Source organism: Lepisosteus oculatus, chromosome 1 (assembly GCF_040954835.1).
Source record: "Lepisosteus oculatus isolate fLepOcu1 chromosome 1, fLepOcu1.hap2, whole genome shotgun sequence".
NCBI lineage: Eukaryota > Metazoa > Chordata > Actinopteri > Semionotiformes > Lepisosteidae > Lepisosteus > Lepisosteus oculatus.
In genome coordinates, this window is record NC_090696.1 from 43,327,240 (window position 1) to 43,341,770 (window position 14,531).

Consider the following 14,531-nt stretch of genomic DNA (forward strand, 5'->3'; position numbering starts at 1 on the left):
GAAAAGACAAATCCTCCCAAAAGATGCAACACAGTTAAAATACAAAATAAATTGGTTTTGAAACATTTTAAGAAATGAGATCAAACTGCTAAAGAACATTGCAAATACTGTACTTTGAAATTTAATTGGCTAATAATATAATACAATAATTAAACCTTTACATTGAAACCAGGCAATTTATTTTTCCCCATCAGTGTGTTTAAAATGGTAATTACATTTGATTAAATTCCAATAATTACATTAAGTCTTATGTTATGACAATTAAGTATAAGGTTATTATTAGTTTTGTGTTTAAATTACTAAGCCAAACACATAGCCTGTACTGTGATACTTAATTTAACTTAATTTAACAGTTAATTACCAACACTTCTTATGAAAACTGTATATTGCAGGTTTCATAAAGTGTGTACAGTATGTACCAGATAAAAACATATAAATAAAAGAAAGACAGACCTAATTCGTTTTAACTATTTAAAATAATAAAAGCACATTACAAACTTTAAATGATGTCTCACTCTTATTGTTATTTTCTTTGCATGCTGCTGTCTCTGTGGGAGGTGGTTTACATGAGAGCTAAGTTGGTGTAAACTCACAGCATGTGGCATTTACAATTTGACAATCAATAGCTTTTGGTGCAAGAAGAGAAAATCATACTTATTTATTGTATCTCTTGCAGTGAATGCCCAGCCATCTACATTGGAGAAACAGGAAGTAGACCGCTTCAGAGAACACGTCAGGGCTGTGAAGATTAAAGATCTCTCCAAGCCCATTGTTTCTCATTTTACCACTGACGGCCACGACCACTCTAATCTCTCCGTCTGTGTTCTCAAAGATGGTTTTCCGAACTCATACATCAGAAAAACTACAGAAACCAAAATTATCCTGCAGCTAGGATCACACCTTCCCCCTTCTCTTAACGGCAGACTACTTTTCACTAAATTTTCCCTATTCATTGTAGGTTTCATTTCACACTTCTCTTCACCTATTCTGACTTCACACCTCTTGATTGGCCTCTCTGTCTGTCCCCTGCTCCCGCCTCTTGCTCCTCCTCTCGCCCAGCTTTTGTTCTCCTGCTACATTACATTTGCTTACTGCCTTGTCCTTCTCACACCTGAATAAGACTCCACGGCCAAAACGTTGTGTTTTCTTTCTTCTCTTTTCAGCATGGAATAAACCTATTACTTGTTCCGTTTGCAGCCTACGCATGATGATGCAGCTACCCACCTGAATTATCATACTTTTGTTGTGGATATGTGAAGATACTCAACTCTGGCAAATGGAAAGAAAAAATAAAGATCTTTTTCTGCTTCAGAAAGAATTATGATATGTTCCTTAAATGTAATACTTCAGAAGTTCACATTATTTAAGATATTTCTATTTGTATTCCAATATAACCAGTGTTGGCCTTTTCACATGAAGAAATTTAAGGCAAATTGTTTTAAGATCACTGTTTTCTCTTACATTTGCTGGAGGTTTGCATTATACAGTATATGATAGTTTTACATAAAAATCATTAGTTTTTTGTGTATGATATACTTATAAACTTCATCCTTCATAAGTATTATCTGTATACATGTTATTATACTCTTCTATTTCCACTTCTACCACAATGTAATTAATACTGCTGTAGATGCACTTTCCATTTTTGAAAAATGAATACTGGTTTTTGTTTCAAATATATTACTCGATGTTCAAAAGAAGTTTGGATTTTGAGCTGGGTTTCAAAAACATTTAACGAAAAAGGGAAAGGATCTTTGGTCATACATTTTCTTAATTTGTTGTTTTCCCTAATGGTGTTTTTAAAATAATGCAAGCATCTAAAAACACACAAATATGCCTCTTGAAAAGAGCAGGGTATACTGCTATTCACACAAAAGCTTTTGAGGTAAAACAAATAGGACAATCATTGGTTTCTGAAGACAACAGAAAGCCATTACATGATAAAAAATTGTGAGTGTATCTGCCTTTCTTTCTTCCCTTGAATGATATTGTTTAGAGTTTTACAGTATTTCAAATTATTTGTGTAAGGTTGTTTTGTCTATGGAAACTACTGCTAAAGCCACGTTTTGAGGCAGAATCAATACTTAGAAATTATTACATTGAATCATGATGTCAGGAACTTGACTCATGCCATTGTACCAGTGGAGAACCATGGAAAAGTTAGGTGCTAGTTGTGTTTCTGAGTGAGTCACTAGTAGCAGAGTTCATATCACATGGATCATCTTCTGGTGGATACAGAATGTACTTTTCTCTAGGCTTTTCCAATCATACAAATTACTATTGAAATATTCTGCCATTTTTGAAGAATAAGCTGCTGGAAAGCTGAGTCATCGTGGATAGTTAATGTCTGACATCACATCAATTCCCCTGGTTGTAAATCTTCTGCATTGAGCTGCATTTCAGAAGGAAGTTGTATATAACACTGAATACATTTAATCAGAAATTTAATACTACTGTATAATTCAGAGTTGTTGGTTACAGTTCTGTGGTGTTTGTTTCAATGGAGTGAAATACTGTTAGTGTTCTACTTTTGTTAGGGAACTGTAAGAATGGGAGATATTGACAGTGAGAAAGGTGTGCTCAGATACTTAGAAAGGTGAGAATGAGGTCCTTGTGAGCCAGGAGCCGAGACTGGAAAAGTCCTTAAGAAACTCAAAAAAAAGAAACTTGAAACAGAGAGTGAAATGAAGTATGTATTGAGTGAAGGCTGTCTGGCAACAGCCCTCAATATGGGTAGATATTGTGTGAAGTATAGTATTATAACGAACACAAACTCTGTAAAACACAGTGTTCCCAGTCAGCCAGTCCAGGAGGTCCTGCAGGTCCCATTGAGGATAGGGAGATTCCAGTACTAATAGAAAATTACAGTAAGTCAACAGAAGGAGAATAAGACAGGATGAGATGGTGAATTTAATGTTGACACTGACAATGAAGGATATGTTTCTTTAATGGAGGAGACAAGGTATTATTAAATGTACTGTGGCAATTAATTGTATTCTTTGTGTTGGTGAAACTGATTAGGTGAAATGTGTTCATCCTTTGGGGAGTAGCTTGCTTCTAAAACCATTTCTAACTTCTTTTGGAGAGAGAAAGTGAAAATAGGGGTGAATAGTAGGAAGATCACTATTGATAACAGCAGTAATGACAGTGATATAGTACATTTATCTCCATTCATACAAAGTTTTCTAACAGTCAGAGTGTAGAGGTGGCCACAGTGCTCAAAACACTAGAGAGTAAGTACATCAGATCGAAGGTAGAAAGGGCATTAAAATTGAATAATTTTCTTATTACCAATTTTTCACCTCAGTACAACTGGTAAAAAGAACTTTTAAGAAATGTGAATTTGAAAGAAAGTCAAAGGCTTAACAATTTAATGTACAGAGCTCATACTTTGCAAACCAACTGTGATGTTTACATTTTCCATAATTTTTCTTTCTGTTTCTTTCATTTTTCCATTTTTGATTTTTATTTAACATAATGGCTGTAATTTCACTCGGCTCTCTTAATATACTGTACATGAAGGATGATATACAGTACTATTAAGATGGCAATTTTTGTTAATTGTGCAGGGGTCCATTTTTGGAGGTGGGCGTGTCCCTAAATCAAGACTCTCTCTGGATTGGTTGAAGAGAGAGGTTCGGTTTTAAGTGCCGGTACGGGGGCGTCCTTAGAGGTGTCTGAAGAGAGGTGTAAGAAGGAGAAACGGTGAAAATGTGAGACGTGTCAGACTTGTTTTCTTAGCTGTGGTGTAGGGTTGGGATTGTTGTGGCATCCATGTTTCTTGTTTTAGTTTTCCATTATAGCTTAGTTTAGAGAGCGTAGACGGATAGCTTGGGGAAGACTTTTCTTTTCCCGGGAGACAGGTTTAGCAGGTAATTGGGTTGTAGAATAGTGTAGTTAGTTGTTTTTTTTGTTGTTCCCTTACCCCTGTGTTTTTTTTTTACTTCCTAGCGTTTCCTGTCATCCTACACGTAGTTGTGTGTGTATTTCCATCTGTTAAACTCATATGTTAGTCCCCATTCGCCCCTAGACTGAGCCATGTGGGGGACGTAACAATTATACAGTATGTAATATTCAAAAGAATATTAGTTTTTTTTTCTCCAGGAAAAACGCTTAGATCACTTGAAGAAGTCTGACTGGCTTAGTCAGTATAACCCAGGGGAGGTTATATTGAACTATGGCATGTTTTTGTTAGTGGAAAAAATTGTTTTGTTTTTGTTAGGTTTGAAAACTCAACACTTTCAATTTTTCAAGGTGTAAAAGGGGTATATGCACCCAGTCATTTTCTTATAAGTTTATTCAATACAGAGTTACAGCGGAGCTGGAGCCTATCAAGGCAAGCAGTGGGTGCCAGGCAGGACACACCCTGGACAGGAGTCCATCACGGGTCACAAACAGACACAAACACACTCACACAAAGGCCAATTTTCCCAGAAGCCAGTTAACCTACCAATATGACTGTGGGAGAAAACCAGAGCACAGGGAGGAAACCCATGTGAACAGAACAAGAACATAAAAAACCCAGGGGACCCCATGCTGCAATTTCTTTAGACATTAAATAGTTATAGCACAGAATAAATCCAATGACATGTTTTTATTATTTTAATAGTGCAGTGGGGAATGCATGACAAATGAATGGCTTGAAACCAAAAACTGGTCAAACAGGGAACTGCATTCTGTTTAATCAGATTACGATGTGGGAGATGTGTGGAAAGAAGAATATTCCTATTAGGAGAATACATTCCTAGAAGGCTTACTGTATGTAAATAGTGTACTTTCATGTTTATGTACCGTATATACAGTAGACAACATTTTGATTTCTTTCTTAACATTTTTTAAAATCTTAAATCTGCCTTTTGTATTATTTTCTGTCTTTCACATGACTGCAGTAATTCTATAAGCAGAAATACATGTTGGAAGTATTTCAATGTGAAAGCTTTACAAGATACTTTTTTTATAAATGTTTTGCTTTCTTCTGGTAATGGTGGCAAAAACAGGAAGCTTTTTAATTCACTAAGGCAGTCATGGGATGTGGCAAAAATTCAAATTGAAGTTCTTTGCCAACAGTATACTAAAAATGTTGCGAAGAGCACTATTGCTATGATGAAACAGAGAAATGCATGATTATCACAGAGATCTGAAATTCTATTACAGTGGACTGTATTTTTTCAGAAGATTAAGAAGAATGATCTGATCTCTTGCATATTCGGTGTGTTTCAGGACAGTGCCTTTATGAGCCTGAGGATTCAACTGTTGGATGTACAGATCTGTTTGGAGATGTATTTGGCAGAAGAGGTGAATGAGTGTTAGAAAGGCTCCGTTTTCAAAGAGATGTGGCCATGATGTTTTAACATATTGATGGATGTTAATATTAGTGATAGCATCACGGTAAAATGGATACATTTGCTTAGATACTGTATATTGGGAACTAAAATGTAATGTGTTTGGACATGTAGTCTAAATTGTGTATTATTGTACAAGAAATTCTGCATTACACATGTGATTTACTTACATCCAATAATATGTGAAAAATTAAATATTAACTGTGAGTGTGGCAGACAAAGCAAAGAAATAAGACAGAATTGAACCCAGGACCTTGGAGCTTCAGTATGAGACAGCGATGTGATCTTTCCTCTGCTACAAAACCATAAGATTGAATAGATAACTAATTTAAACATTTTAAAAGGGCATTTTATTATTAAATAAAATGCCCGTGGCCAAAAGGGAAATATAGCCACATGGAATGAAAACTGAATGCTTCCGTGCTGTTTTTAACTCCATCATATTGTTGTGAAAAGACACAAATTCAGCTGTACCTGACTATAGAACACCAAATCTGCTACACAGGTTAACTATGAAATGCACTTTTAATAACATGTTATTTTTTTCTTCTTTCTTTGTACTGGTTAACACTTCATGAAAGTCAGTACTGCCCCTGGCTATGCAAAATTACACAGATGCTGTGGAGGCTACATTCCTTAAATATTTCAACCTTTATTCTGGGTAAATATGCTGATTATTTAAAAAATTGGCTCATCTATCCAGTTAGTAGCTAATTTATACATCCAGCCATGTCTTGAACGAAGCCAGAGCATTGGCTTCAACAACATGATAAAATATCTTCATCCATACTCCCACCATTTGCATAAAGAAGTGCCTCCTGTTCTTGATTTTAAAAGCACTTCCATGTAGATATGTTCTCTGATATGTGTTTTACTAATTCTGAAGATGTGTGCCGATTTTGCTTTGTCAATGCATTAGAAAACATTTAATATTTAGTTCAGGTCCCCTAGAAGTCTTCTCTGTTTAAAAATAAAACGGGTCAGTTTCCTCAGTCTGACAGCACAGGACATTCCCTAAAGCCCTAGAATGTATCTGATTGGTCTTCCTGGGACTGAATCCAGAGTAGCAATTCCTTTTTATATTTCACATGGTGATGATAATTGTACACAGTATTGCAAATGAGATCTTACAATTTTAACATACATGTAAAATATTGATTTGAAAGTTATGCTTTTATCTTATAAATAACTTCATTCTTTTAATAGAATAACTATCTTGTCCTAATATTTGAATAACTTAATAATTTAATAACTTTTTAATAAAATTTTCTCCCTTTTTAATTGTTCAACATATTGTATAGAAGTTGTAAATGATGTATCAATATAAACACAAGAATCTTTTTCCCTAAATAGCTTCTACAGGCTGTTTTAAATTTTTAGTTTGTTTTGGTCTAAAATGTCTCAGCTTCGGCACCATTTTTACTAGAGGGCAATACCTTTCAGTTCTAAAACCCATTGTTATTACCTCTATCTTGAATCCCTGGTGGATGAGTTGTGTTAATAGCTGTATAATGACCCTATATACTATATAGTTCAAACACAATTGACAGGATACCATCCAGACCTGTTGACTTATTAATATTGATAACTTCAATCATCTAGAACACTTTTGTCTCTTTTATGCTAATACTATTAAATAAAAAATGTAAAGCCCTTCTGATTCCTAAGGGTTGTTATTGAGTAAAACATCGGAGTGAACACACATTAAGAGCGCAAGAGGTATAGAGGTTTCCCATTACTGTCCTACTAGATATATTTTCATTATGGTTATCCATTAGGCTTTTCTTTGTATTGTTATTGTATCCTCCATTGTATTATTCCTATCCATCTATCTGTTAGTCCTTCTACCTTTCTTTTTTCCCATGGTTTCAGTTATTCTAATTTTCTTTCACTGAACCCTTGTTGTCTTTTATTCATTTTATGTGCATTCTTTTCCCTTATATTTTTCCTAGTCAGTTTGTTGAACTGTGTGTCTTAGCTTTTGATTTTTTCATTTACCCACTTTTGGGATAACTCTTCTATGTGCTTCAAGCAGAATCCATTTGCTCATCCGGCCATAAGATAAGTTAATACCAAATTCATGCAAATAACGAATCATGCAAACTGAACGCCTTTAATATGGTTTTAGGTCTTTTTGTGATGAATGGGAAACACTTACTGTGGATTGAATAGAAACAACATCAAAAGGATTGAAGAAACAGGTTGCATAAATAATTCACCAATGGCACAACCTTGTCTGGCATCCCACGGACTGAAAAATTCCTGTTTCATCTCAGCATTCTGAAGCGCACATCAATGCATAGCAATAACTCTCCCTCGGCATTTTATGGGACTTATTTTATTGAAAAAGTGCAAGTGCCAATCTCTTTACTTCAATAAAGCCATAAATAGAGGTGCTTTGTGTTTGACAACTGTTTCAAGCAATCACAATGTAGACATCACAAACAACCACTATATTTATAAGATACAGTCATAAATCACTTGAAAGTGAAATCCTTTGGGCAAAATATGAGATATTACAGCCACCAAGGAGAAACCATTCAAGGTTCAGATTTCATTACAAACAATTGACTTAAAATACAGCAGGAAATAATTTTCCTGAAACATTAAATTAAAACATGTCAACAATTTATGAATTAGATAATTTATCTTTAACTGTATAATAATTTAATTTTATATACAATTAGACCTTTATGCTTGGGGTTTTGATTGGTGCATTTCTCTAGGAAGCCTTATACTGTATGTTACCGTTAACAATTTCTTTCATTATCATGTGTAATGTTTTAATCAATATCCCATGCACAATCTTGGAAATTAACAAGGGGAAAAAATATTATTCACATTTTATATTATATTAGGAATTAACCTCCAAGAAGTAAAACTTTGGCTAACAATAATCCAGAATTTGATCGTTTTTATTGGATAAAAAAAATCACTAGACATTGTTTTTTCTAAAAGCACTTGGCTTTAGTTCACAACTTAATAATGATAATCCTTTTTTCTAACTTGAGTGAAAGGGAAATAACACCTGCTTGCATTACAAAATAATTTGTGATGAAATATGACTCAGACTAGAAAAGTGGGGTATTAAGGACTTCACACCAAACGTGGGAAGGATTAAAAACAGGTCCCTCTGGCCATAACAATAGCTTTCACAGACTTTAATGGGTGGGAGGGTTGAGTGTTAGAATATGCATATACTGTAGACGATGTCTGCATTTTGCTGACAGCAGAAAATCACATTTTTTTCTGCTAGAATATTCCCTGTTATGAAATTCTACAGACTAAAGAGCATAGCAAATCAGGTAGTAATTGATTTAGCAAAGTTAATATTTACAGAATACTGAATGCTTTTTATGAGCTCCTGTGGGAAAGAGTGTTTGAAGTGAACGGTAACACCTTAACCTTCAAGTTTAACAGCATGTCCCAGAAGTTTAAAAAAATCTCCCAAACTTTGAGACACTGTGAATTTAACAGGCTTCACACCAAATCAGTGTTAACCTGTGAGCGAAGATTACATTTTTTTTCAGTCTTTTATTTAAGAAATCAATTCCTCATTCTTATGAATGGTTGCATAAAATAATTATTTCACTCTATGAGTAAACAAAAACATGACATAACTAGTGGACCAAACAATTGACAGTATAGTTGCATTAGGTCACATTATAGAGCCAGTTTTATTTGGTTAATGTTGGTGTTAATTTACTGTCACATCCAATGGCATAATTGTCAACAGATTACATATCCTGGATAAGGAGTTCTTGAATTGCCTAATCATTAATTAATTCATATACAAAACTTTACTTTGCATGGTAAAAGAACAGTTTTTTAAATAAGGACCATTGCAGTGAAGTACTTCTGGACATTTGAAAATCAAATCTGAATATAACAGCTACCAAGCTGAGACTGCTGAGTTTATTTAAGCCCCAGTGATAGAGGCTGGAGGCAGTGGATCGCCCTGCACCTGTTGCTGGTGCAGATAAAAATAAACCAAAAAGTCCCTGAGAGCCACAGTATGAAGTGTAATCTCATTTAAGGACCATTTCATTAAAATAAATGTGTTTAAGTATTTTGGCAGCTTTTACTCCTTGTGGAAGGGGGTCATCACAGAAATTAGATCACAGATGTCCGATGAAATTCTGAGAGGGCTGAACTGTCTTCAGGCTTTCATGAACTAAATTACTTTATGAACTCAACAAACTTTACACTTCTTTATTCCTGATGTTTTCTCAAGCACATCTCTTAAGCTAGGTTGGTCGACAAGCAGCAGCGTCTACAAGGCTGGTGGAGAAACTAGTAAATTGGTACAGTTAAGCCAACAGCAAACCAGTTTAGATACTTAATTCCTACCTTGGAATAACAAGCTATAGATACTGTTGTCCTCAGATCAGTGTCCTCAGTGACTGTACCACCTTGTCGCAAGCCACCAATATTTAAAACCTCATCCAGGGTATTAACAGAGTATTAAATACTGCATGACAAGTTCAGTAGAAAAGAATAGAGGACTCTGGAGCTAATAAAAGATTGATTTTAATTTAAAAAAAAGAATCCTGGGCTCAATTACACCCCTGCTTTAACTGGTTGACTTAATTATTTGATCTTCTATGGCAAAACTGCCCAAACTGGCTAAAACACTATGAAGAAAGCAGTCTCATTTACACAGGATTTCATGTGCAAGGATTTTGGAAATGTGTATGAAAGACACATGCATGAAGTGTCTTGTTATACACATGTAATAGCCAATGGGTGACTATGTGTAATAGCACTGACTGTGAAGTACAGGGGAAGGACTGAGAAACTGTGGTGAAGTACAGGAGAGACTGCATTTTGAAACAGTTGTTTTTTAAATAATACTAGACATTTTAAAACCCTTTGCTGTGGCAAATTTACAGTAGGTGCACAAAATTACTTTAACAAGCTAAGCAGCCTCTGTCTGTGTGCAATAATAGTTGTTCTCACAATTTTCTATTTAAAAATACCGGTTTCAGGAGAAGAGTATGAAGACATTTCAAAGACCCTTATTAGCTCTTTGAGGATGGTGAAGGTGATCATTAGGAAGATAAATTCAACCAAACACTGCCTATACCAGGCCATCCTTCAAAACCAGGCACCTGAGCATGGAAGAAACTAAATAAAGATTCAACTGTGAGGCCAATGGTGACTTGGAAAGAGTTACATTTCAATGGTTGAGATGGAAGAAATTCCCTGGGTTAACAGTATCTCAGTCACTGCAAAATGCGGCTTGTATGGAACAGAAAACATCTGAAAAACATCTCAAATCCCACATGGAGTTTAAAATATAGCACCTAAGTCATACTGTTAACATACTGGATGACAAAAGGTTTTGTGGTCAGGCAAGACAAAATTAGGACTTTCTTGTCTAATAGCAAAGTTTTACAATGGATGAAAAGCCATCATAATGCATCACTCAGCCTACACCATTCTTGCGCTCAAGCTTGGTGGTGACAGCATTATGTTACAGTTCTGCTCCTCATCAGCAAGAAATTAATAATTTATGTTCCTTCAATAATACGGCCTGTAAGAAGCAATTCAGCAGATGCAAAGCCAAGGCAGAACCTGCGGTTTTGACAGCAGAAGAGCCTGGAGAAGGAGTTTTAGGAAAGAGACCTAGACTACTGAAATAATTCCTTTTAAAATATAGGATTTAAAGTCATTAAAAGTCATTCTGCATTCTTTTTACTGAATTTCAAAACCTTAAATATGTATACATACCAATACAGTTTGCCCATGTCATGTTTTGGCATGTTTTGATGTAAAATTGGAAAGACATAAGTCTGACTACAGACAAACACTTCTCTTGTCTGAGGATCTGTGCATCTGTGGATATGAGTGGGCTGAATGGATTCCATTTATCTCCATATGTATCATCGCATATAAAGGTTGCCAAAACTAATTGACAACAGTATACCGTACATGAATTGACATTGCTTTTAAAACTGTCTCCCTTCATTTTTCTTGATTTCCTACATGCAATAAAGATTTTTATATCGCATAAGATTTAAAATATTTATAAGAAAATATATAGATATGAGAAAACTTTTAGAACTATAATATTATAATATTGTATAGTACTTCTAAATAGTATAGTATCAAAAGTGCTATAAAATACAGATTTGATGTGTCAAGTTCATAAGCAAAATATAACTTCTCCCCTCTGTTAGTTAAATAATACTGCTTTTCCACTGAATTCTGTGGTTTAAAAGATAAAAAAATGGTCAATAGCAATTCCTTTTTGACATTATCCATTTCAACAAAATCAAGTCAAATTGGTTAATCTAAGGGTTTCCCGGTGGCACAGGAGTTAGTGCTGGGGCTCCCCTTTGCTCATGAATCAGAAGACTCGGTTAGAAACATGGAAGGTTCATCAAAAAATATATAAGTATTACAATATAAGCATTGCCTGCAGAATTTTAGAAAAAGACAAATGAACTCCAGCTGAAATGGATTAGTTTGTCAGAGAAACAGTACATCTGAGAAATGCATCAGAAAAATGCATGACCATGGCTTTCAACAAAAGAAAATCAAGGCACTTAATACTTCATGAGTGTTCTTTTCAAATAAAGTTTTGAAACATCACAGACAAACAAAACTCAATTTCAGCCCGATAAAATGAGTAGCAAATAGTACCTTACCGTATAAATAGGTGGAGTTTTTCAGGAAAGTTTAGTTATCCTAAATCTTAATTTTCTGCAATGTCACTTTATGAAACAACTATAAATAACACAATAAGTCTCTTTTTCTTGCTCATATTTCTCTTGCTTTCTATTGCTCTTCCACCATCTTTTAACTTACACTCTCTGTATGGGGGATCTAACTTCTTTGTCCAATGGCCAGGTGACTGACCCTTAGCCAAGAGGAATAAGCCACAGATTCTCATGCCTGACTCCTCAACAAATATTCCTAAATATATTTTCTCATTTGGTGATGTTTTTTTTCTCAGATATCTGAAATACAGGTATGTCTGTTGGTGGTATTGTCACGCCCGACATCCCTCCCTAGAGGGTGCTCCACTGCTCCCATTATTGTCCGTGTTATTAAGCTCTCCAGGTGTACCCTGTTAGCGTTATTATTTAAAGACCAACTCCTCCAGTCCTCGGGGCTCATCATTAGGGTAAGATGTCGCGAGGCCCGCCTAGCACCAGGAAACCCTACGTCCGTCTCCTGAGGGCATAGGCCTCATCCCCGACACCTCCCGCTTCCTGAGCCCGGGGTCTGGAGGATCTCGCCCCGTCACCCTTGGACCTCCATGTTTTGTTTGTCCGTGTGCTCCCCCCTCCCGGGGATTTTAACTTTGTCACAGGATGGATTCCTTGTTGATGGACTCTTGGACTGTGCTTTGACCTGCCCTTGGACCCGTTTGGATTTGGATGCTGTTCTGTCTTCCCCGTACACTGTCTCACGGACTGTGTTCCCTTTTACCACGCCTCCTGTTTTCTCCAGCTCTTACCGCATCGCATAGGGTCTTCTACAAGATCTGACACGGATTTCAGTCCGTGTTCATGACAGGTATGTCTGGATAAGGAATTTCAGGAAATTGACTTTTCTTTAGCACTAATGTCAGGAGTAGCAGCTACCCAGACGTTTTTAAGTGTATATGTCTTTTTCTGTGAAACACAGCACTCCTCACAGTGCATCTTGTGTAGTTCAAATGAATTTAAATACTTTCTCCCAATTGGGCAGTTTGCTTCTGTGCTGCTAAATTAGTTTTCTTCAGTGCACATTCTAAGTCTGAGCACTGGAGATATTTTTTCAGGTCACCTCTGGCCAATATTTTAATGCATAACAAAAGGACCAGGACTGCTTGGGGAGTGGGTCTAAATGCTTTTTTCCTTATTAGATGTCCTAAGTCTATCGCCACTACTTTCTCTCCACACAGCTTGCTACAGATCAGATGGCTCACAAACAAAAGGGATAATATTGCAATAGATTATGTAGTGTCTATTCATATAGAACCTAACTCATATAGCAAACTCAATATTGTTAAAATACATTATTTGCACAATGCCAAAAATTTGGCCGTAGGAATTGGTTCTTTGCTGTAATATTAATGGCAGTATATTCTAAATATTCAGTAACACATCATTTGTACTCTACTAGTTGATAAAATGTTTTCCTCAAGACAAATATAGAATTCATACAGTAAGATAGCACAGCAAATAATAAATGGGGATATTAAAAGCAGCTAATGTCCACTGGATTGAGGCAAAAAAATCAAATTAGGAAATGTTGTGTGTGCCATAAATACAAGATATCTTTACATGCATCTTTTTGAAATGTAATTATGTACTTGAATAAGGCTGATCCATTTCACCTTAGATTGTTGTTCTGAACAAATCCAATTAAATCCCTAAGCTTTCCTTATAATACATAACTTTAATCACACTGCATTCAGCCTTATTATTTTGTTATATTTTTATCGCAGGCTATATTCAGCCACCATCAGTCAGATTCGCCAAAGTAGTTACGCAGAACATACATTATTTTGCATGTGTAATAATGTGCATAAAGGGTGATGAGAACAAGCTATCCAGTCATAATGCTTAAACCAAGGACTTCTTCAAAAAAATGGCAGGATGAGATCATCAGTTCAATTAGCTACTATCTTTGAAACAAACTAAATGGACAACCACGTCACTACTTATGTGTAACTGTTCTAATAGTTTTTATATTTAAATTCTGTAGTTTACAGTTAGGTCATTCTACTTTGTAATCTTATTCAATAGTAAGATATTAATCCATGAGTATCAAGTTTTATTGTTAATACAGTATATCGTGCTAGCACTTCACTCAAGGGTGCACTGGTTAGCAATACTCCCTTGCAGTGCTGGGGTGGGCCCTGGGTTCAGTCTTGGACCTGGGCTGCTCTCTGTTGGAGGTTGTATGGTATGTTCTCCCTGTGTTTGTGTGGTGTTTCCTCCAGGTGCTCCGGTTTCCTTACATAGTCCAAAGTCAGACCGGTAGGTTAATTGGCTTCTAGGGTCACCCTGGATGAAATGCCAATCACACAGACATAATGTACACACACTCACGCCAGGGCCAATTTTCCCAGGAGACAATTACTGTACCTACCAGGTTTTGGGGCCGTGGGAGGAAACTGGAGCACCCAGAGGAAACCCATGTGCACATGTGGAGAACATACAGACTCCACACATATACTGTAGCAACCTA

The 14,531-nt window shown here is 35.9% G+C and overlaps 1 protein-coding gene across 1 annotated transcript in view; it reads right to left on the minus strand.

Moving 5' to 3' along the window:
- Positions 1–14,531, minus strand: part of LOC102692193 (serine/threonine-protein kinase 32B) — a 135,299-nt gene that overhangs the window by 53,140 nt on the left and 67,628 nt on the right. The gene's annotated exons all lie outside the window — the stretch shown is intronic.